This window comes from Ambystoma mexicanum, chromosome 5p (genome assembly GCF_040938575.1).
Source record: "Ambystoma mexicanum isolate Mex_15411 chromosome 5p, UKY_AmexF1_1, whole genome shotgun sequence".
NCBI lineage: Eukaryota > Metazoa > Chordata > Amphibia > Caudata > Ambystomatidae > Ambystoma > Ambystoma mexicanum.
The window spans coordinates 1,295,169,021-1,295,196,103 of NC_090930.1; positions in this window are offsets into that span (position 1 = coordinate 1,295,169,021).

Below are 27,083 nucleotides of genomic sequence, written 5' to 3' on the forward strand. Positions count from 1 at the left end.
CCCATAGAGGGTTCTACCCCTGGTGCAGGTGGGCTGGACAGAACAGAATCCCTGAGGGAAGCACTGACCAGCGACAGCACATAAGTCTCATCATACGACTCAGCACCTGAATAGAGGTCTCGGGAGCTGCACCCAGAGACACCCCTCGACAGTATGGTCTGCAGTACCAAAGTGTTTTCACCCACCACCACACCACGTCCCCCACTGGTGCCTGGTTGTGGCTGAGAATCCTCCTGGGTCTGCACCATCTCCTGAACCTCACCAGCATCAAGTGCGTGGTCACCTGCAAAAACATGAAATACAAGAAATGGAAACAGGCATGAGCACCATAGCACACACATAGGCCTGACAAGACAGAGATCCTGTACATGGTTTACACATGTCCCTCATGACTATAACCCTGGCATGCATGCACTGTCAATGAGTTTGAAGGGGAGTCAAAAAGGCTGACAATGAGGACACCAAGATGGAAAAGCAACACATTCATAGCATGTTGTGTAGCACTGGCATCACACATAAGCCTGTGAGTGGCATGTCCAATAAACATACATGACACATGCCAGCACACAGATGTCATGTAGCATAGCCATGGTAAATTAGACAACTACAGCGATATGTCAGTGAATGAGTACTGTCACACATCCATGTCACATGTACATGATGAGAAGATTAATGCAGAATAGTGTTGAAAAATATGCATGTGCCACACACTGCAACACATCCAGTGTACAATAAGACAGTGATTGTAGGCAGATGTACACATCAATTGTTGGTCACTTCAACATGACAGGAAACAACTATCATGTTCCACATGCAAACAGGTCCTAAAAATAAATTTCAGCAGGCCAATACTCCCTCGCCCTGAATGGTCTAATCATTCACATAACCAGGTAACTAAAGTGGCACAATGTGGGGTGTAAACAATGACAGAAGCATGTCACATATGTGGCATTAGGGATGAAAAAAGCATATGAAAAATGGTAATGTGGGGCTAATTATCTACTGTGGGCAGAAGGGATACTGTCATACCCAAATCAAAGGCAGGTGAATGTATGTAGGAAGCACATGGGTGACCCATAACACTCAGGAGTACACACCCTCACCTGGCACTCAATCAGAACCTGTCACCCAAACAACATACACATGGATTAGACACACATGCATGGGCACTCACCGGAGAATGTGTTGTAATCAAGTAGCTCTCCCACGCCTTGGATCTGTTCCTCTGTGACGAAGGTCCCAGCAACAGACTCATGTTCAGTGAGTTTGTTCTCCTCTGGTGGAGACCCACCGCCAGTCACCAGAGTAGCGGCATGATTTGAGGCCAGCTTGTTCTTTGCTCTGCGTTTCAGGTCATTCCACTGCTTGTAGGAATCATCGGCTGTGCGCCTCACAAATTCAAGGGCACTTATGCGGTCCGCGATGGTCTGCCAGTGTGCCCTCCATTGACCAGATGTGGTCTTGCTCCCTGCAGTCGTCACCATTTCGCGGCTATTTGCCGACACATAGGTTACAAGCGCATCAAGATCGGCGTCATTAAAGCTAGGCTTCCTTGAGGTACCGGAGTGTTTAGCCGTGTCTGGGGTCTCAGACTGTAGTGCCAGAGCACCCTTCTTCCTCTTTCTCAAAGGTGGAGCAGAGCCTCAGTGGCTTATGCCGCTCTGGTCAGTAGGGGCAGAAGCGCTGGTGGACTGGGTAATGGGAGTGTGCAAAGGCACAATGACCATAGGTCTTGGTGCAGGCATTGGCTGAAGTGTGATGTTGGCAGGGTCAACGTCGGTTTGATGAACCTGGACCGACACTGTCCTGGCTGGGAGACTCAGAGCTGGGGTGGATAGAGCTCCAGCTGCCCCTGCAGCCTCCCCATCCTGCCTACTTGGGGCAGCAGATGACATCGCTGCCCCAGATCCACGTGGCCTGGTGACGCCAACTTGCACCACCACACGTGGCTTAGACTTGCTGACCTGGAAGTCAACATGGGAGTCATCCTGTGCCGGGTCAGGTGCCACAATGGGCTGCTCCAACAAGGGATGAGCTGGGATGGTGTCAGCTATGTTTCCCACAACCATGGGGGGGCATGGGTGTCCTTGATTGGTCCTTCACACATGGGGGTCTGGGAGCACCCTGCAAATCCTGGCCACGTCCTCTACCGCACCCACCACACCCACCTTTTGGAGGTTGGCCGCCTTTGCTTTCCTTACCGCTTGGTCACCTCCCAACCATGGCACTGATGTTGTTGTGCATATGGGAGTAGCAGTAAACGATTGTCCTGGGCAATTGGGGTGAAAGGGGTAGGGTACTAGATGGAAATCATACCCTAGTGCTCTAGCAAGGCTGTCTGTGACCCCTGGGGGAAGATGACGGGTCACACAAACCACAGGTACCCCGAAAACAAAAAATAACATGCACGCAACCCCTCGTAGACCACGTGTGTGGAATAATGAACCTGCACTACGCTGTGGCACCCAGGAACACAAAAATAAGCGTACGCATGTTACACGCAGCCTACAATGACCTCTGAAGGGGTACGCGACACACGGGGCAAGCACAGTTGGTAAATGTGTGCGCAACTCACCGTCTGCCTGGAAAAAGAATGTGAAGAAGTGAACGCTGTTTGAGGAAACAGGCCCAACAAAAAAAATGAACGCTGTCAGAGGTAACAGGGAGTACGAACTTGAAACGCTGTGAAGTAATTGCGTGTGAACCGACAAGAGGTATAGAATTCACCCACTCGCTCTCCACGAAAAGCACGTACAAGGAAATGTGGTCCTACATGTACCTTTTAAAGTGGCCCACACGTACAACGTCACTTACGTGTGTACGCGCTAAGGCCCTTTCCTCCAATTACATGAGCTGACACTCGGACGTGCAGCTTTTGGACGTGTACGATGAACATGCACCCGTGTTGATGGAAACGCCCGCGTGCATCACATCACAGACGCGTAGGCCCTTTCCTCAGATTACACCCATTCACACGCGGACGTGCAGTTTTTTCATGTGCCATGAGCCACTATGGCCATGTCACGAGGGAAACGCCTGCGCGCGTCAAGTCACAGACGCGCTTACGCGCTAAGAGCCTTTTGTCCAATGAAACCGCGTACGTGTGCTGACGTGCATACGTGCTAAGGGCCTTTCCTCGAATTACACGCTGATGTGCAAGATTTTCACGTGCCAAATCATTCCGTATCAAGCTGGCCACGCAACAACACACGGAAGACCACGCTCCTGCCCAGAAGGCCGAATTACTGCCCCCCAGAGCCCCGAGCATGCTCCCACCTGCCATCTGCTGCTGCCTGCCTGCCTGCTGCCCACGTGCCCTGGTATTTGGTGCCTGCACATCAGCCAGGGTTCCAGTTGCTGTGTCCACCCCTGCAGGAACAGAAGACTCCCGACTGGGATACCATCGCTCCACAGTCCAGCCCCAGGACCCAGTTGCCCACCCACGCCTGCCTCGGGGCAAACACCATCTGAGACCACTGGCGACCCCCAGCCAGAGAGGCAGACGGCCACCAGCTTCAGTGTGAAGGAAGTTGGTGTCCTGGTGGAGCATGTCCTGGGGAAGTATGATGCCCTATTCGGAACATAACGCGCCGACAAGGAAGGACGGGAGAGGATCTGGGACAACGTAGTGGTTGCCATCAACACGGAGGGGGTGGCAACCCGCGACATCAAGCATGTCAAGAAGAGCTGATGGGACTTCAGGTCCAGGACCCTCCACAAGGCCCGGCGCCTCAGGGAGGGAGGCCGGGTCAGCATGAGTGACATCCAGATGAGGGTCCTGGAACACGTATGCCCAGCGCTCCACGCCCAGATCCTTCAGAGGAAGACCCGTCTGGAGTTGAGCGGTAAGTGGCCAAGCATTGTTGTGTGAGACAGGGCATGTTGCAGTGTGCTGGTAGTCTGATACTTGCCTGTATGTGTGGCATGGGCCATGTATGGATGTGTGTGTGCAGGGACAACATGTTCATGCATGTGAGACCAGTAATGTGCGAACCACATGGTTGGTGCATGAGTTCCAATGCAACATGGGGAGCTGTATGGCAAATGCACACATGAAAGCATGCCATTGTCTGTTGTTGCACATGGTGGGGGTGTGAGGGATGGGTGCTGCTGTCATGTACATGTATGGTGCACATGTGTGTGTGTGTCTGTGACTTTTATACGCCATGGATTCATGACACATGTCCGTGATGATGTGTACATTCACTCATGCAGTGTGGTCACCGTTGTATGCACTGTCCAATGTGTCTGGGGTGTACAAGGCATAATGCATGACCCTCCGGTGATGTGTGTGCATGGGATCAGTGTGAGCAATGATGCATGTGAGTTTGAAGGCAACATTTTGATTAATAGAGGCCCTTGTACATGGATGCCGATGTTGATTGCAGGCGCCATGCCTGTTTATGCATGTGTGTTGCGTGCATTCACCCATGTGTTGTGGAGGAACAGGATGGAAGTGACGTTAGACACTGCCACTCATGTGTTATTGCTTCCTGTATAGGCGAATATTGTACTGTACCCTGATGCTTTTGTTCTATGTCTCCCTCTATGCAGCGTCAAGTGAAGAAGAGGGCGGAGACAGTGCTGTGGAGCCAAGCGGCGGGGATGCCTCCACTGGGTGGCGACGCAAGGCCCAGCCACCCTCCCAGGACTTGCCATCATCCGGGAGCGAGGGGGCTGGTGCCGCGTCTGCCACTATGACTGTGGCGGAAGGGCCGGGTGAGCCCCCAGAGGGGCTTGCAATGGTGGAAGACGGTACGGAGACATCCAGGTTGGTGGTCTCCACAGAGGAGGAGGAGCCCGCTACTGAGCCACACACGGGGCCTGGGGGTGGGTAGTACCACTGGTGCAAGTGGTGCAGTCCAGGGCCAGGGTCAGGAGGCAGCACAGGTCACCGCGGAGGGGTGACCTGTGCACCACCATTCACCAGCAGGGATGCCCCGTCCCAGGCCCGTCCGCCGGTAGCGGAGAGTGCCTTGTCATCTGCCTCTCCACTACCTGCGGACAAGTGGTCCAATGAACGTATGGGCTCCGTCCTCATTGGTGTCGCGTTGCGCACGTGTGACATTCGTGATGATGTACGTTCTTCCTGGGTGGAGAACGCACGCCATCACGAACAGCAGCGTCTGTTGGGAGGGGCCCTGGTTGATGGGTTCCTACATGTGACGTGCACTCTGGCAGACCTCTCGTCCTCTATGCGCCAGTCGTTGGGCGTTGGGCGTTGAGGCAGGCAGAGTGCTTCGAGGCGACTCGCAGGGAGTTGGAACAGGCCATGAGTGCCTCCCTGCGAGACCTAGGGCCAGGACAGAGGCCCACCTCCAGCAAATAGATATGGAGTTCGATGATGCCCTGGCCGAAAACATCAATGAGTGAGCCGCAGGACTTGCCCGTCGCCATTGTAAATAGCGGGAGAAAGGGCACGGGTGTTGGCGTCCCGCGGAGGGTATCGTACTGGCCCAGGAGGGCTCCCATACTTGCATGCTCACAAGCCACGCCCCCTCATACACTTAACCCAGGACTGCAGGCCCGCCAGGGTGAAGCCTGCGGGAGAAAGGGTGCGGGTGTTGGCGTCCCGCGGAGGGTGTTAGCGGATCCGTGGGGGGGCCAGATAGACTGGCCTACAACGACCTGGACTGCACCTGGACTGCACTGTGAGTCTCCAAGGTGAGCAAAAGCTAGCCACTACCTACCTGCCATTCCTGGGAAGGGGAAGAAGAAGGGGGGGCAACCATTCTCCAACCTCTCCTCAGAGCGCATGAGGCCCTTTGCAACAGCCAAGCCCACAACAAGATACTCACGTAGGGTAGCGAGGTGTGACCTCTTTAATCGGTAACTCAATCCGAAAGGCTTCTTTCTATCTGGCCCGCAAATGGTTGGCCCTCCCCGAGGTACTGACTCTAGAGCCATGGAGGGAGGAGACATTTAATCTCCCTTTTCCCCCCTCTATCTCCCAAATCCTATCTACACTACAGGGACCCCTGGCTCCATCGGGAGATCGGGAGCCTATTTTGGGCAGAAGACGGAGGGGGGGGGGGCCTGTTGAGCAAAGCTCTGGTGGCTATTCATGCAGAAGGCACCACATGCCTTGGCATGGATGGAGCGCTTGTCCAACTGCCTCCGGCCTCGGCATGTGTCAGAGAGGAAGATCCCGGGGCACATACACCTAACTTACCCTTGTTATGCTGTAAGACAGGAACGCTGCTGGGGGCAACAACATCACAGCTCTCTGGGTCTACCTGTTGCAATGCTCCCATTGCTCACTTTATCTCGGATTTGGCAAGCCCCTTTTCGGACGAATCGAGGATCCCTGCAAATCTGTTAACCCCAGGAGGGGGTCTCGACTCCATCGCCACAGCCGTCCTTCTTGACACCCTGGCCAATGGTTGCGTGAAGATCTTCAAGGGCATCTCAAAACTGTCTGGAGGGATTGTCCTGCTCGCCCAACCTTTGGCCCCTCTACCGGCTTCAGCCCCTTCCTATCCCTTATTTTACCCAAACTCTGATGTATCAGCCCCGCATACGTCACTGGTTCTCTCTGAGGTTCGCTCCCCCCTTTCTCATATGCCTTTGCCTTTGGCCTCCAGGGGTGGGGATACAGTGGGTTTGGGTACGGGAGTGAAGTTCAGTCTTCCATCTAGTATTGGGAGTGAGCCTATGCTTGATGCTCCCATGGAAGCCCCAGTATCCACAGCATCAGCCATCCCACCAAGCTGCCCCTGTCATCACCTCCGTTCTGAGATAGCCGAGGTAAAAAACTTCTTACTTGTTCTGATTAATGGGCTGTTGGAAGCCAGGGGGAGGGGAGTTGTGAGGAGGGGTGGTATGAGCTCTGTAGAGGTTGGCCCAGGGGGGCCGAATTCTGTCTCTGACAAAGGGCCAAATCCCTCACATTCCTGTCCATCCCCTCCTTCCCCACCTTTTTGAGGAGACAACCAGAGGTGGCTTTTCCCCCAGTGCCACCTTCACGAAGGGAGTCCCTAGCCCCGGGGGCCAATCCTTTACCATCGTTGCTTACTCTCGGGAGGGCCCAGAGCAATATGTGCTCAGTGGGCAGGGATGAAATTGCTCCAAACCCGGGTCAGGAGAGGATTTTGTTGGGGCATCACTCCAAAACTATGTATTGCCTCTAGAGAACCAAGGGACGCACTACAGAACAAATGCATTCATTGGTTGCGGGTGGTTGGGGAATGTGGAGCTGTTTCCGGGGGCTTCATGCTGAACTGTACCAGACTGTCCAACTTTTCAGCCATCACAGATGTTGTCAAAGTGGTCTTTAGGGATGCCCATACGGCAAGGTTTGTTGCGGAAAATTGCAATGGCCCCGGGTGGTCAAGGAAAAGTGTTATTAGGGTCAGCCTACACCTTATTCCTGCCCTTGCGTGTCCCACAGGAGTTCTCCCCAGAAATAATCCCCTTTCAGGGGCAAATTTGACTGCCTTGGGTCCAAGGTGCTATGGAAGACTCCAGAGGCAAGGGGTCGGTGGTACATGATCTTGGGTCTATCTGCTTGCCCGGGGGTACTTTCGGATGGTGCGGCATTCTGTGGGACTTTGCATTGCTGTTTTTCTTTTTCTCCTTTCGCCAAGTTTAATATAATTTTGTATTAGTATTGTTTTTTAGGATGCACTTTGATGGCTTTTCCGGCCGAATAAAGTTGTTTGACTGACTGAAATAGTTTATAGGGTTAGGTTTCCTTTTTTTTTATTTTGGGGCTTTTGGACTATGCCCCACACTTTTGTTAATAGTTTTTTGGTTAGGTAGGTTATTAGATATGTTTCATATGTTTCGTTGGGCTCATGGACCCTTGAAAATTGTATTGTACATAGTTGGACGTTGGATTTATTTGGACATTTTAATTTCATTTCACCATGGATCAATGGATTTACCTTTTTGTGTTTCATTTGGATTTGGTTTGATCTTTTACTTTAATGTGTGGGATTCACTCATTGGGTTCATGCATGTTGACATGTGGGTTTATTCAATCAATGGCAACCTGTGTGTGTGTATGACCGGACATGTGTTGATGTACATAGTTGACTTTTGGTTTGAATCATGAAATGGGCATGTCACTGCTGGGTGGGTGAGTGGGTGGGGGGACATGAGTGGGACATGAGTGGGGGCCTGCTGGCAGGTGCCCCTCACTGGTGGGGGGTGGGGGTGCAGGGGGACATGAGTGTGGGCCTGCTGGCAGGTGCCTCTCACTGCTGGGGGTGGGGTGCAGGGGGACATGAGTGGGACATGAGTGGGGGCCTGCTGGCAGGTGCTCCTCACTGCTGGGGGGTGGGTGTGCAGGGGGACATGAGTGGGGCATGAGTGGGGGCCTGCTGGCAGGTGCCCCTCACTGCTGGGGGGTGGGGGTGCAGGGGGACATGAATGTGGGCCTGCTGGCAGGTGCCCCTCACTGCTGGGGGGTGGGGGTGCAGGGGGACATGAGTGGGGGCGGAGGAAAAAAGGGGGAGTTAGACATGTGATGTCATCAGTGATATCATCAATGACATTTGTGATGTCATCTTTGATTTCCTGGGTGTTAGGCTTAGCAGTGCACGGTGGTGGCGCGAGTTATGGCTGCTTAGCGTACCATAACTGGCGAATTTCAAGGGTTTTTAGGTTTTACTTGGAACCATAACGTTCCTTTAACAAAGTTTTTTCACTGAATTTGAAAGGTTTTTAGCAGCGCAACTTAACCATAACGTCCCTTTAACAAAGTTTTTTCACTGAATTTGAAAGGATTTTAGCAGCGCAACTTAACCATAACGTCCCTTTAACAAAGTGTTTTCACTGAATTTCATTGGTTTTTAGCAGCGCAACTTAACCATAACGTCCCTTTAACAAAGTTTTTTCACTGAATGTCATAGGTTTTTAGCAGCACAACTTAACCATAACGTCCCTTTAACAAAGTTTTTTCACTCAATTCCTTAGGTTTTTAGTAGTGCAAGTTAACCATAACGTCCATTCAACAAAGTTTTTTCACTGAATTTCATAGGTTTTTAGTAGTGCAACTTAACAATAATGACTTTTACTTTATATACATGTCATATGGAACTGACTGAATCTCGTCTACTGTACTTGATGTCCGCAAACTCATTTAATTTTCGCGGACATGTTCGAAGAACAGTACCACTACCTAAAAACTCTGGGCGGGGTATGTTTGATTGTTATATCATAACATAGGAACATTTAACAAATTCAAAAAGGAGCACACAAACACATTATATGTACTAATACATAAGAAATGTAACCCATATATGCAACACACTAACCATTCATTTAAATGCACTATGTTCTAAAATGGAATATACCACAAGAAGATAAATTGGCTTCCAACATAATTACCTCACAGATACGACAGAACTGAGAACAAGAGCAGACCCACTAAGTACATAGGACATATTTACCTGAAATAGTAAGTGTACTTAATTTTATTCATATATTTATAAACTTTCTGTATTAGATAAAAAAAATATTATCTTTTTTTTTTTTCTCACAGAAATGTCTAGTACTCTGGAATGGCTAGAGGAGCATTTCCCACATGAGGAAATGTCACAAGATAGTGAAACTAATGGTAAACACTTTATAATATAAACCATTTAATTATTATTATTTTGTATACATTTAACATATATATATATTTTGTTTGTATAGAGCATACCAAAATAGAAAATACTTCAGAAAAACCTTTTATGGATAACACTTTTCACAGTATAGAAGAAAAAATGGATTTATTGTTGACTAATTTTAATAATATGAAAACTTTTGTGGAAGATCATTTTAAACCAAAAACCTTGTACCATTGCCCCACATGTACTTGTCCCTCCTCACCATATCCCAGTCAATTATGCCCAAACCCTCTCCATAACCCAAAACGTTTTGATGAGACTTCCATCCCTTCTTCACCTAATAACAATCATGTTGAAACCCATAATTCTCCTGTTTTTGTTTCTGTTTCTGCCTCACCTTCTCTGTTATAAATTATTAATATATGTTAAATAAAGTTCAATTTTTATATTGTGTTATAAATAGTTTTGTTTAAAAAAAAAAAAACAAAGTAGGTGTCCGCGGACAGTGCAGGTGTTCTGAAATGTTCGTAAAAAAACGAAAATGGAGGTGTCCTGAAGAACACTATACCTGTTCCTACTGTTCGCTAGCAAGTTGAAACTGTTCTAAGAACACACGGGGTGTCCTGAAATGTTCGTAAAGAAACTAAAATTAAAGTGTTCTAAAGAACACTATATCTGTCCATAATGTTCGCTATCAACTTGAAACTGTTCTAAGAACACAATTGGTGTCCTCAAATGTTCGTAAATAAACGAAAATGGAGGTGTCCTGAAGAACACTACACCTGTTGGTAGTGTTCGCTAGCAAGATGAAACTATTCTAAGAAAACACACGGTGTCCTGAATTGTTCATAATTAAACGAAAATGGAGGTGTCTTAAAGAACACTATACCTGTCCGTACTGTTCGCTAGCAAGTTGAAACTGTTCTAAGAACACAATTGGTGTCATGAAATGTTCGTACATAAACGAAATTGGACGTGTCCTGAAGAACACTCTATCTGTCCTTACTGTTCGCTAGCAAGTTTAAACTGTTCTAAGAACACACGCAGTGTCCTGAAATGTTCGTTTCACGTGTGACGCATTTTTAATTACTTCAGGACCCGAACAGTGTCCGTAGAACATCAACGCGCATGCGCTAACCAATCTCTGTGCATTTGGTGTCCTGCGGACATGCGCTTCCTTCACGGACATGTTTGCGGATGGATCATATGACCGCGCCCACGCTGATTGCGTGTTCTGAATGCGGACACTGTTTGTGTCCCCAAACAATTTAAAAGTACATTTTCAAATAATCCATAATATTTTTCAATAAAATCTCACCATGGCACAAGTCCCACATATTAATCCTGAGTTTGTACATACCTTTTGAAACTTTTTCAAACTTTTTTTTGTGTTCGATCTGTCCGCGGACAGCGCGCCGCATGTCCGCGGACCGCACACAATCACCCCTATAAAAGACCACGCCCTAGAGCTTAGTCTCATTGTGTTTCTGGCTATTCTTCAGAACACAGCGATTTTTGCTACCACCTGCAGATTACACCACCATCGAGATGGCATCCATGGCTGAACTACTGCCACCTGGTGCTGCACTTGCTTCAGCACCACCCCCACCCCCTCCACCACCACCACCTCCCCAAGGGCATGAAGAGGGGAACAGGAGTGAGGATGCAGAGGAGGAAGAAGAGGATGATGAGAATGAGGTAGAGGAAATCCCTACTACCCGCACTAGGCGTGAGTCTTGGGTGTGGCAGTTATTTACCATTCAACGGAATGGTCCTAAGGCTCGTGCGAACCGTGTTACGTGCAACAAGTGCAAAATGATACTCAGTCGGAGGAAGCGCAGTAAGTACAGCTTTGGGGCCACTACTATGAAGCGACACCTGAGGTCATTTCACTCTAGGGCGATTCGCAGGGTTGTACCTTGCGAAGAACGTAGCAGGTTGATTTACTCTACTTCATCCTCTGTTTCTGATCCTGTCACCACAAGGACCACCTCCGTGGGACAGCGTCTTCCTCAAGCTGCCTCACAGGCCACACAGAATGCTGATGACCCTTACCTTTCGAGGGTCACAGTTGTATGTATGTACAGTGACACAGTACTCTGCAGGGGGGAGCAACTTCGTAGTGCTTTTGAGACTATCATCTCAGAGCATGAGAAGATCTGCTCACTACCCAAATAAAACCCACTATACATCTTCCTCTCTCAGCTCGCCCTTTCTTATCCCTGTGGTTGAGGCCCCCCCCCTTTACCTTCCTTTTCCCTCCTCTCCTAGTGTGTTGTGTATAAAAAACCAAAAAAAAAATACAAAATAACAAAAATCAAAAAAAAAATAAGGCTCTTTTCAGAGCCGCCTTTCAAAGTTAAAAAATAGAAGTGAAAATAAATGAAGCAGGGCCCTTTGTATTTTTTAGAAGTCTGCGGACAGTTCGCAAACATTTAAAAAATTGGATTGCTACCCTATCACAAACATTGCAATTTTCTCTGGGAGGAAGTGGTGGCTCTGAAAAGAGCCTTTGGGAGGTGTTTGTAAGTCAAAAATTATAAATGCTTAACACCTACTTCAAAATGGATGTTGTAATTCCAAAAAGGTCACAATGCATTTTGTACATTTCTCAGAAAAATCTGATTGCCACCATAAGTAAGATGGACTCCATCTCTGTGAAAAATGTTTGTACTATGAAACAGAATATTTTCATTGTGAAAAGAAGACATGCCAAAATCTTTTAGAAAGGCAGAAACAGCTTTATTAACATTGCTTTTTCCATTTGTGGACCAAATGAAGAAGAACAAAGCCACATTTGTCTCTGCGCAATCCGTGAAAATATCACTTGAGAATTAGGAAACATGTCCATAACCTCCCCAAGTCCTTCTTTCATAGCAAATTGCAAAAAATTCCAGTCACATGTCCTAAACTGTTCCCTCCACAATGAATTACAATTATGTCTGGATGTTGCTCTATCTCCAAAGTAGCACAGAGAGGTAGCAAGTCCAACCACTTCATTCCACGTACTCCATGCCAGTGTACTTCCACATGTGGGAATCCAAGATCTACAGCTACTCCACAGCTTTCTGCATGCACCTTCAACCAATATATCCATGAATCTCCCAAAATCCATACAATCTTTTTTCCTAAAACACACAGACATAGCTATCTGTTGTTCTCTCAGCAAAAACAGTATATGAGAAACTCTCTTCTGGCACAACACACCCACTAAACGTTCCTGACCAGTCCCTTTCAGTACTCATTCTCATTTGCATGACTTCTGAACCCAAAAATCCCCGGATGTAACTCCCGATGTCCGCGAACTACCGCCATGTCCGTGGACATATCGTAACATGAAGAGCCCTTTTACCATTTCCACTTCACTCTCTCTGCCATTCCCTCATTGGGTGTAGCTAAGAAGTCACATGACCATGCACTAATCACATTCAAGACCTCTACATCTAACTGCATCATCATAGATCAGCACTGCAAATGTACTGTGAATCTCTCTGAGTACAAGTGTCATATCATTGGCAAGCACAATCTACCAGAAATACTGTACAAGTCTCCAAGATTTCTACTTGCAGCTCCATGCATATCCATATGCATGAACACAAACTTCAGGTATGCATATTTTCTGTACAGTAGATGAACACATTTTCAAACAGACTTTTAGCTTTTGTAATCTGTAAATTGAATTTACAGTATTTATTTCAATTTCCTAAAATCAACTATCACTTATAAACCTTTATACTATTTACTTTCTTTATACACACAAACACACTCAAATCATGTTAAACTAACATTTTTTAAATGAAATAGACTACATATATTCAAACAAAATTGCATGCAAGCATTGTCTATGTTTAAATCTTTTAAAAAAATACTTATAAAATTTCATATGTTTTTGTTTTTATTTATTTATTTACTTAATTACTTTAATTTTGACATGACATTGAGGTGCTATTACCTAGAACAGCTTAGTTACAGAAATAGTGGTATTCACTGGTATATTATAAATTTCACAAGACATAGTAAAGATATTTTTTTTGCTACAGTTAGTCATTCAATACAATTTGTTCATTAAAAACATATGATATGTACTGAACTGATGCAATGTATCTTATGTAAATAAATTAGTTTAATGGTTTTGAAGAAGGTGCTGAGGATTTCAATGAAAAAAATAAATATCTAAATTAAAAACAGCGCTATATACAAACAAAATTACTAATTTGAATCTTTTACAATTGCAGTGAAGACCAGTCTCCTGAAAAGAAGCAGCCGAATTTGAAGAACAAAGAAGAACTAAGAAGTTACCTTTTAATTTAAGAAAAAAAGTAAGTAGAATATCACCATAATATTTGTATTCTTACTCAAACATACTGTAAAGTTAATAAAAGCTATTTCTGTGCCTAAAAATAGAGATTGTGTACCATTTTGTCCAAGAATCTCCATGTCTTAAACAGCGATTTACAGCCAGAATGGCCAACAAATTCCTATTTTTGGACACACAAATTACCCAACTGAACCGCTACCATTTTCATATTATAGAACAAACAACTGTTTTAAATGTATACATTAGATTTACTATTTCTACTTTTCCACACCACTAGCTTACTTTTTTTTTGTCATCTGAACCCCAGTTTAGTAACGCATAAATTCAAGAATACCTATCCCTACTAGTTGTAGTTCCCAATGCACAATCACAAACCATTACATACATCTTTATCATCTTACTCAAACACTCATGCACACAGCACACATACATTGTAGTACACCCCAACCCATACCATCTTTATTTTTTTTCAACAGACCCTAAAGAATGCCTACGAAAAGTCAAGTCCATAGAAAGCAACGCAGAAGTAGAGCAAATGAAAATAAAACTGTCCAACATAAGCATCCATCTCTAGCAGAATTTGTAAAAAAAGTTGAAACAAAACAGCTAATACAGTCATTTAGTGAAACACAAGAAGTTTCAAGTACAAAAACTTTGCCTCCTCTATTAAAATGTAAAACAAACCAACAAACAATTAACAGAAAATCAGCTATCACTACAGATAAAACTGCTTCTTTAAATTTTGATATAATGCAAAGTAAGCATACCAAGAAAAGTATTTTAGCCAAAATGTACCGTCATAAAGTCCTTCAAAATCTTATAAAAACAGGAGAGAAATGAGGTTCAATGCTTAAAAAACTATCGTAGGTAATTCATCTTAGAAGCGTTGATGGACAGTGCAATTCTTCTCAAAAGAAAGTTATTTATTTTAGTGTTAAACAAAATGAAACCACTAACAAAACTTATAACTAAATTACAAAAAAGTCTTCTCAATAAGCGAAATGTCAACAGAAAGAACTTCTTAAGTATCTGCGGAGGTGAATGGAATCACACTACAAGCACAGAACCATATTTAATGAAGAAGCGTACAAACAAAAGCAAACAAATACAATTTCCATACATAGCAGTGGTCGAAGTTATGAAAAAGTGAATAATACCATTATGGAATAAGAAGTACTCCTTACAAAAATATGCCCTGAAAACTTAGAATTACCCCTCCATTCAACTGAATCAGAACATCTAGTGTACAAATGGCCATGCACGTCAATGTGTAACATTCACAAACAATGTTTCAAATCTTTACGCCAATTCCTCAATAAATATGTAAAAAGCAAAGACAAAATCAAAATTAAATTACTGCAAAATATGGATACCTGTCCAGTGCACAAGTACACAGGACTACAAGGACATACATTGGCCTGCATTACAGGACCTACTTGTAAAACCACTTTCCATGATATCAAAAGGATATCAACACATCATTCAACTATAAGAAATCTAGTGCTAAAAGTCCTGCTTTAGCACTACACAAATCTAAATGCTAAAAGTCCTGCTTTAGCACTACACAAATCTAAATAACATCCTTCTACATGGTACAGCAAAAGACCTACTTGAAGAAATTGACTATATCCAGAAAAAATATTTCGGAAGTGAAAGCCATTTACAGAATGAAATAGCTTTAAACCAATTAAGCAACAATTCTACACATGGCAACCTTTTACTAAACACATACAAAAAAGAAATACTAAAATTTAAAAGTACATTCGCTAAAGTACCAAACCATCTATGTGTATGTTGCCGTAGAACTTTTTATAAAAGTAACACAAAAACTGTAGACCTATTATACAAAATAGAAGACAATGAAGATTCTAAATGGTTTGAATTAGCTCTCTACCTTGTAGCAGAAAACAAATACAAAATAACTGACCCCTTAATACTTTGCAGTTACTGCACTACAAAACTTGACAACAACCAAACTCCTTCACGTGCTATCACAAATAATTTGGAATTATACCCAGTACCAAAACCCCTACAACAACTTAATTTATATGAGAGCATCATAATTCAAACAGTACACCCATTTCAAGCAATACTACGCCTTCAACCAAAAAGAGCAAAATGACCTCCCTCTGAATTGGTAAAAAGCATTTGTGGAAAAGTAGTTTATTTACCATTAGATCTAAAAGAAAATGTGCATACTCTGGGAGTGCAGCGTCCAATGCAGCAAACTTTAATTATCTTAGTAAATGGAGTACCTACAAAAGACAAATAAAAAAAGGGCAACAGCTGGTAGATTTACATAAAGTTAGACAAGCCTTCCAATATCTTAAAGAGAATAATGAATGTTACAAAGAAATTAATATTGAAGAAAACTTGAAAGATACAACTGAAATAATTCAAGAAACGCAAGAAACGGGTCAATTTGAGCTACTAGATCCTGCTACAATATCAAATACTTTAGACCATTATACTATTCATCCTTTGCACTCTAATGACACCATAGAAGATGTACTGGAAACGTACCAAATGCGTCAAACAAAAGGATCGCCAATCAGCATGTGGGAAAAAAGTATAGAAGCACGTGCTTTTCCTCTACTCTTTCCTACTGGCAAAGGAGGAAGGTATGATGATAGACCTATTCAAATATCAGCTTCAAAATACCGCTCATTACGGATGTATTCTGAAGATCCCATATTTAGACAAAATGTGGAATACATATTCCACCTACTCTTTGAAAGTGAACTAGCAACTTTATGTTACGGAGTTGCACACATATTAAAATCAGGATCACACTTTCAAAATATGACAGCTACACAATTATTAGAAAAAGTGCAAAAAAAGGATGAGGTTTTACAATCAAATATTACAAATCTATTAGCAAATATGCGTGGTACTAAAGAGTACTGGTTTCGACGTCATGGAGATGTACGTTGTATGATCAGAAACCTTGGTCCACCCACTTGGTTTGTTACATTAAGTTGTACAGAATATGCATGGATTAAGTTGTACAGAATATGCATGGGAAGATTAACATGATTTCCTACGCATATCCTGTTAATGTTTCAAGATATTTTCACCATCGCTTCATTCTATGCTACATTTTATTTGTAATAAAACTGTTCCTCCTCTTGGAGAAGTGCAACACTTCTTTTGGAGAAAAGAATACCAAGCCAGAGGAGCACCACTTATCCACATGCTTTTATGGATTAAAGATGCTCCTAAATTTGGTCAGGACAGTGATGCCACTGTTTTACAGTTTATTGAAAAATATGTCACTTGTGAAATTCCATCAGAAGCCACAAATAGTGATCTTCATGCACACATTTTACAATTTGAAAGACACAAATGTGGAAAATATTGTCGTCGCAAATACAAAAACAAAGGGAAATACTACACCAAATGCCGATTTGGTTTCCCTAGACCAGTTACAAATACAGGTCAAGTGAACAACCTCATGTCTTCAGTTAGACATAGTGTTAAAGGTAAGTTACCTAAAAATATATATTACATAAAAAGAAAAGAAGAAGAAAAAAATATCAATGATTATAATGCAACCATTGCCCACTTATGAAATACAAACATAGATGTGCAGTACATTGCAGACAATTCTACTGCAGTTGCACGATATGTCACAGCATACTTAACTAAAGCAGAAAAGGCAGAGCTCCAAGACCTCTGGAGGGACTGTCATCAGATAAAACAGTGTCTCAGAAATTATACAGCTTGGGCATAAAAATGCTCACCCATAGAGAATGTGGATCATATGAAGCAGCTGATCGTTTAACTGGTACTGCATTGTATGGTAAAACTGAAAATATAGTATGGCTAAGTCTTGGTCCAGCTAAATCTAGAAAAAGAGTTCTAAAATCATATGAAGATATAGAAACAATGGCCAAACGTGATCCCAACAGCCAAGACATTTTAAAAAACAATTTGTTGGACACATACTACCCAAACAGAAGTAATACTTTGGAAAACATGTGTCTATACCACAAAGCCCAAAACTACACATAAAAAAATAACATGAAACCTGATGAAAAAAAGTTAAATATAGAGTGACAAACTCACTAAACAAATTTAATTAATTATATCAAATTGTCATTAAAGACTCCTCAACATAAAGAAGTATATGACATGTCCCTGCTACAACTCTTCAAACCATGGAGAAAATAAGAACAAATACTAGATAACTATGACTCATATGAGGATGCTTTCAAAGCAAATGAAAGCACTATAACTGATGTAAACTTTACACAGTACAAAACAATGTTGCACAATGAACAGCGACAAGAAGAAGAACTCCAAGCCCAACTAGATAAGGACACTCCTGACAGTAGTCAACCTTCTGTAACAGGAAGCCAAGAACCACTGGGAGAACCACTAATAATAAATGAGGCAGAATTACCATGTGTCGGTATGAAGATAAAGAAGACTTAACTATACTACAATCAAAACTAAACAATGAGCAAAGTAGCATTTTTCAAGAAGTAACAAAACAAATTGCACATGGTGTAAAACATGAAAATAAAGAATGTTCCTGCCATAATTATAAACCTATACTACTGTACGTCAGTGGTGAAGCTGGTTCTGGCAAAACATTCCTAATCAAAATCATTAGTAAGTTCCTTCAACAATTGACAAACAACAAACTGTCAGCTGTTGTCACTGACCCCACAGGTTTAGCTGCCTACAACATAGGTGGTGTTACATTACACCGATTACTACTATTACCCGTAGAACACCAGAACAAATGAGACTATTACAAACTTTCTGCAGAAGCTGCAATGGAACTATGCAGAGTATTGAAACAAATGAAAATGCTACGAATAGATGAAGTGAGCATGGTCTCCAAACTGATGTTAGCTTTGATTCACCTCAGATTACAAGAAGGTCTCAAAACAGACTATGAAGAGCTCTTTGCAGGAAAACACATTATTGTTTTTGGAGATCTGCTTCAATTAACACCAGTAAAAGGGAAGCCTATTTTTAAAACATTAGGACACAAACTCTGCCGTAAAACTGTTGGCAGCATTGGAAATGTCAACCTTTGGCAACATTTACAATACAGAGAATTACCAGAAAACATGCAGCAATCTGCAGATCTCACTTATGCCAACATTTTAAAAAGTAGCAGAGTTGGTATACTTTCTAAAGAACCAGAAGCAATAATGAAAACCCGGCACATTAATGCACTTTATGGCGATAATGCATGTGCTACAGATGTTATGGAACAATTAGCCCACAAAAATGTCAATTGTATGGCCTTAATGCCAACTCTTGCAAGCTGTTTCAAATTCAATGAAATCATGCTAAGTAAAGAAATGCAACCAATCATGGAAATTAGCGCCACAGACAAACTAGATGTACATGGTATGACACTACCCATGTGTGACCAAGCCACAACAAGACTAAATAGTAGAAAAATCAATCTTAAACACAGCAGGCTTAGAAAAGATATTAAAATTATCCTTAAATTGCAGAGTAATGCTTGACGTGGACCAAGGACTAGTTAATGGAGCACTCGGTACAGTTGTTGGCTTTCAAACATACCCACGTGACAACAAAATTCAGTTTGTCAATATACTCTTTGAAAAACTTTCAGAAGTAAAAAGGATAGGACGCTCAACAGCTAGATTCCTTCTCTTCAAAGATATGTATGTACGCAGAGAACAATTTTCTCTAACTCTTGCATACGCAGTCACGATTGATAAATCACAAGGTCTTACCCTAGACAAAGCAATGATAGATATTGGTAACACAGTCTTTAAAGAAGGCATGAGCTACGTAGCACTATCATGCTTACGTACACTTGACTGACTATTTCTAATCAACTTTGATGCAAGTAAAATAAACGCTGATATTCCTTGCATTTTAGAATACAATATACTTTGCTCACTATACACCCCCCACCTAAACACATATTCTGTTCCACAAAAAGTAAAACGTTATAAAAGAAAAATAAATCAAACAGAAATGCAACAGGATGTCACTGCAAATCCTCCAAAGAGAGTAAAAGAAACTAATACTTCATCAAGTACCACAAGCAAACAAGAATCAATTAGGGAAAGTAAACCAGGTACTTCTTTAAAGAAGGAAGACAAACTCCAAAAAAAGCAGTTAGATACAGAACTACCTGCACCATTTAAATTCTCAAATATAGTTGGTGTAAGTTGCTATGCAAATGTAGCAATGAATATTCTATTTCAATTACCACCAATTGTTGACAACATTTACTTACACAGTACAGACCCATTGTGTATGCAAATGCTAGTACTTCGCAGAAATGCAGCAAACAATCCTGATAACACATATAGTGTTTATGGAATAAGACAAAAATTGGACTACTGTGCTGGAATGGTGAAATTCACTATAAACTCACAGGAAGATCCACAAGAATTTCTAATGTACTTACTACAAGTACAGGAAAACAAAAACATACCTATAAATGAAATCTTCCAGATTTCATACATGTGGAAACACACATGCACTCTCTGCAACAATGTGACACAAGAAGAAATCCCTAATGAATGCTTCATATATATATCAATACCAAATTGTGAATCCATTCCATTTCAGGGACTTGTACAAAATGCAAACCATGGTAGATTATGCGCTACCTGCAATTCAGATAATCGCTCCACGTTAGTAATACAAACACATAGTAAATACATAATACTTATGCTTCTACGTTACAATGCAGAGGGTACCAAAAACAACTGCAAGCTGACTGGATTCACACATGGTCAAATATCAATTGGTAAGAAAACCTTCACAACAATAGGTATAATCTACCACGCAGGAGCCAAAACCAATTCAGGGCACTACACTCCATATATAAAAAAGAAATGTGGATGGTTGGAATGTAATGATAGTACCATTACTCTAAAGTAGAGATCACCAGAAAATCTTACAAACGCCTATTTGATGTTCTTAAAACCAAAATTTGATAACTAAACTGTATTTAAACCCTAAGTAAACTTGTGTTAAAAAAATATAAACTGTTAGAATACTCCAAAAGCTATCTAACTGCTCAAAGATTCTACAACAACTAATCAGATAAATGAATGCCACTAAATTAGACCAATAAATACACAGTTAGAATACACCAATTGGTATCTAACTGTCCCAAAATTTAACAATATCCAAATAGATAAATCAATACCACTAAAATATATAAAAAAGATAGACAGTTAGAATACACCAATTAGTATCTAACTGCTCCAAAATTTTATAATATCCAAACAAATAAATAATATGTTGCTGTTCCAAAAAAATGCAACAAGCCAAAGTATAAAGCATTAGCCAGAAACAACAAGTGAACATTGAAAACAAACAAACAAATAAACTGTAGCATAACAGAAAAAAGTTTTTTTTTTTTAATCTAACATGGATTTTTGTTTCCCACAGACGCAATGATTTTAGCAACAAACACAGAAACTGAGCAAATTGCACAGTACTCTGATTTGTAATCTACTAAATATGAGGGTCCAAAATAAAAAAGAAGTATGTTGATTATACAATGTAATAAGTCTTTACAAAATACTAATACTAACATGCTATTTTCTTTTATCACAGAAATTAACAAGAAATACATGTACTCCGGTTACTAGACCAAACAGTAAGTATACAATAATAAGGAGAACCATCGCAGCATATCACATCCATAGTATCTAATACCTTTGTTCCTTATACATTTGTTTTTCACCCAAAGTTATAAGCAAATATGAATGTGATATGCTGCGGTGGTTGTGGCCAGGGCATAGAGTCTTGGGTGCATGGCCAAATGGCCATGCACCCAAGACTCTATGCCCTGGCCACAACCACCGCAGCATATCACATCCATAGTGTCAAACATTTCAACTATGGTCTATGGAAACTTTTAATGTCCGCGGACATTATGAGTGTTCTTAGAACACTTTCAACTTGCCAGCGAACAATACGGACAGCGTTTTCAGGACACCCCCTATGAACATTTCAGAACAACGCGATAGTTCTTAGAACACTTTCAACTTGACAACAAAAAATATGTACAGTGTCCTCAGAACACACCCATTTCGTTTATTTGCAAACATTTCAGGACACCGCGAGTGTTGTAAGAACACATTCAACTTGCCATCGAACAATACAAACAGCATCTTCAGGACACCCCCTACGAACATTTCAGAACAACGCGAGAGTTCTTAGAACACATTCAACTTCACAGAGAGCAATACAGACAGTGTCCTCAGTACACCCCCATTTTGTTTATTTGCGAACATTTCAATACACAGCAAGTGTTCTTAGAACACATTCAACTTGCCAGCCACAACCACCCATTCATATTTGCGAACATTTCAGGACACCACAAGTGTTCTTAGAACAAATTGAACTTGCCAGCCACAACCACCCATTCATATTTGCGAACATTTCAGGACACAACGAGTGTTCGACAACGTCTTCAGAACACCCCCATTTTGTGTATTTGCGAACATTTCAGGACACCGCGAGTGTTCTCAGAACACATTCAACTTGACAGAGAACAATACGGACAGCGTCCTCAGGACACCTCCATTTTGTTTATTTGCGAACATTTCAGGACACCGCAAGTGTTCTTAGAACACATTCAACTTGCCAGCGAACAATACGGACTATGCCTTCAGGACACCCCCTACGATCATTCCAGGACACCGCGAGTGTTCTTAGAAACGTCTTCAGAACACCCCCATTTGGTTTATTTGCGAACATTTCAGGACACCGCGAGTGTTCTTAGAACACATTCAACTTGACAGAGAACAATACGGACAGCGTACTCAGGACACCCCCTACGAACATTCCCCGGACACCGCAAGTGTTCTTAGAAACGTCTTCAGAACACCCCCATTTTGTTTATTTGCGAACATTTCAGGACACCGCAAGTGTTCTTAGAACACATTCAACGTGACAGACAACAATACGGACAGCGTCCTCAGGACACCCCCATTTGGTTTATTTGCGAACATTTCAGGACACCGCGAGTGCTCTTAGAAGCGTCTTCAGAACACCACCATCTTGTTTATTTGCGAACATTTCAGGACACCGCAAGTGTTCTTAGAACACATTCAACTTGCCATCGAACAATACGAACAGCATCTTCAGGACACGCCCTACGAACATTTCAGAACAACGCGAGAGTTCTTAGAACACATTCAACTTCACAGAGAACAATACGGACAGCGTCCTCAGTACACCCCCATTTTGTTTATTTGCGAACATTTCAATACACCGCAAGTGTTCTTAGAACACATTCAACTTGCCAGCCACAACCACCCATTAATATTTGCGAACATTTCAGGACACCACAAGTGTTCTTAGAACACATTCAACTTGCCAGCCACAACCACCCATTCATATTTGCGAACATTTCAGGACACAACGAGTGTTCGACAACATCTCCAGAACACCCCCATTTTGTGTATTTGCGAACATTTCAGGACACCGCGAGTGTTCTCAGAACACATTCAACTTGACAGAGAACCATACGGACAGCGTCCTCAGGACACCTCCATTTTGTTTATTTGCGAACATTTCAGGACACCGCAAGTGTTCTTAGAACACATTCAACTTGCCAGCGAACAATACGGACTATACCTTCAGGACACCCCCTACGATCATTCCAGGACACCGCGAGAGTTTTTAGAAACGTCTTCAGAACACCCCCATTTTGTTTATTTGCGAACATTTCAGGACACCGCGAGAGTTCTTAAAACACATTCAACTTGACAAAGAACAATACGGACAGCGTCCTCAGGACACCCCCATTTGGTTTATTTGCGAACATTTCAGGACACAGTGAGTGTTCTTAGAAGCGTCTTCAGAACACCACCATCTTGTTTATTTGCGAACATTTCAGGACACCGCGAGTGTTCTTAGAACACATTCAACTTGACAGAAAACAATACGGACAGCGTCCTCAGGACTCCCCCATTTTGTTTATTTGCGAACATTTCAGGACACAGCGAGAGTTCTTAGAACACATTCAACTTGACAGACAACAATACGGACAGCGTCCTCCGAAGACCCCCATTTTGTTTATTTGCAAACATTTCAGGACACCGCGAGTGCTCTTAGAAGCGTCTTCAGAACACCACCATCTTGTTTATTTGCGAACATTTCAGGACACAGCAAGTGTTCTTAGAACACATTCAACTTGACAGAGAACAATACGGACAGCGTCCTCAGGACACCCCCACTGTGTTTATTTGCGAACATTTCAGGACACCGCGAGTGTTCTTAGAACACATTCAACTTGCCAGCCACAACCCCTCATTCATATTTACAAACATTTCAGGACACAGCGTGTGTTCGACAACGTCTTCAGAACACCCCCATTTTGTGTATTTGCGAACATTTCAGGACACCGCGAGTGTTCTTAGAACACATTCAACTTGACAGAGAACAATACAGACAGCGTCCTCAGGACACGCCCTACGAACATTCCCCGGACACCGCGAGTGTTCTTAGAAACATCTTCAGAGTACCCCCATTTTGTTTATTTGCGAACATTTCAGGACACCGCGAGTGTTCTTAGAACACATTCAACGTGACAGAGAACAATACCGACAGTGTCCTCAGAACATCCCCATTTTGTTTATTTGCGAACATTTCAGGACACCACGAGTGTTCTTAGAAGCATCTTCAGAACACCACCATCTTGTTTATTTGCGAACATTTCAGGACACCGCAAGTGTTCTTAGAACACATTCAACTTGACAGAGAACAATACGGACAGTGTCCTCAGGACACCCCCATTTTGTTTATTTGCGAACATTTCAGGACACCGCGAGTGTTTTTAGAAGCGTATTCAGAACACCACCATCTTGTTTATTTGCAAACATTTCAGGACACCACAAGTGTTCTTAGAACACATTCAACTTGCCAGCCACAACCACCCATTCAAATTTGCGAACATTTCAGGACACAACGAGTGTTCGACAACGTCTTCAGAACACCCCCATTTTGTGTATTTGCGAACATTTCAGGACACCGCGAGTGTTCTCAGAAAACATTCAACTTGACAGAGAACAATACGGACAGCGTCCTCAGGACACCTCCATTTTGTGTATATTTGCGAACATTTCAGGACACCGCAAGTGTTCTTAGAACACATTCAACTTGCCAGCGAACAATACGGACTATGCCTTCAGGACACCCCCTACGATCATTCCAGGACACCGCGAGTGTTCTTAGAAACGTCTTCAGAACACCCCCATTTTGTTTATTTGCGAACATTTCAGGACACCGCGAGAGTTCTTAAAACACATTCAACTTGACAAAGAACAATACGGACAGCGTCCTCAGGACACCCCCATTTGGTTTATTTGCGAACATTTCAGGACACCGCGAGTGTTCTTAGAAGCGTCTTCAGAACACCACCATCTTGTTTATTTGCGAGCATTTCAGGACACCGCGAGTGTTCTTAGAACACATTCAACTTGACAGAGAACAATACGGACAGCGTCCTCAGGACTCCCCCATTTTGTTTATTTGCGAACATTTCAGGACACCGCGAGAGTTCTTAGAACACATTCAACTTGACAGAGAACAATACGGACAGCGTCCTCAGGACACCCCCATTTGGTTTATTTGCGAACATTTCAGGACACCGCAAGTGTTCTTAGAATCGTCTTCAGAACACCACCATCTTGTTTATTTGCGAACATTTCAGGACACCGTGAGTGTTCTTAGAACACATTCAACTTGACAGAGAACAATACGGACAGCGTCCTCAGGACACCCCCATTTTGTTTATTTGCGAACATTTCAGGACACCGCAAGTGTTCTTAGAACACATTCAACTTGCCAGCCACAACCCCCATTCATATTTGCGAACATTTCTGGACACAGCCACTGTTCGACAACGTCTTCAGATCACCCCCATTTGGTTTATTTGCGAACATTTCAGGACACCGCGAGTGTTCTTAGGACACATTCAACTTGACAGAGAACAATACGGACAGCGTCCTCAGGACACCCCCTACGAACATTCCCCGGACCCCGCAAGTGTTCTTAGAAACGTCTTCAGAACACCCCCATTTTGTTTATTTGCGAACATTTCAGGACACCGCAAGTGTTCTTAGAACACATTCAACGTGACAGACAACAATACGGACAGCGTCCTCAGAACACCCCCATATTGTTTATTTGCAAACATTTCAGGACACCGCGAGTGCTCTTAGAAGCGTCTTCAGAACACCACCATCTTGTTTATTTGCAAACATTTCAGGACACAGCAAGTGTTCTTAGAACACATTCAACTTGACAGAGAACAATACGGACAGCGTCCTCAGGACACCCCCATTGTGTTTATTTGCGAACATTTCAGGACACCGCGAGTGTTCTTAGAACACATTCAACTTGCCAGCCACAACCCCTCATTCATATTTGCGAACATTTCAGGACACAGCGAGTGTTCGACAACGTCTTCAGAACACCCCCATTTTGTGTATTTGCGAACATTTCAGGACACCGCGAGTGTTCTTAGAACACATTCAACTTGACAGAGAACAATACAGACAGCGTCCTCAGGACACGCCCTACGAACATTCCCCGGACACTGCGAGTGTTCTTAGAAACATCTTCAGAACACCCCCATTTTGTTTATTTGCGAACATTTCAGGACACCGCGAGTGTTCTTAGAACACATTCAACGTGACAGAGAACAATACGGACAGTGTCCTCAGAACATCCCCATTTTGTTTATTTGCGAACATTTCAGGACACCACGAGTGTTCTTAGAAGCATCTTCAGAACACCACCATCTTGTTTATTTGCGAACATTTCAGGACACCGCAAGTGTTCTCAGAACACATTCAACTTGACAGAGAACAATACGGACAGTGTCCTCAGGACACCCCCATTTTGTTTATTTGCGAACATTTCAGGACACCGCGAGTGTTTTTAGAAGCGTATTCAGAACACCACCATCTTGTTTATTTGCAAACATTTCAGGACACCGCGTGTGTTCTTAGAACACATTCAACTTGCCAGTCACAAACCCCCATTCATATTTGCGAACATTTCAGGGCACAGCGAGTGTTCGACAACGTCTTCAGAACACCCCCATTTTGTGTATTTGTGAACATTTCAGGACACCGCGAGTGTTCTTAGAACACATTCAACTTGACAACGAACAATACGGACAGCGTCCTCAGGACACCCCCATTTTGTTTATTTGCGAACATTTCAGAACA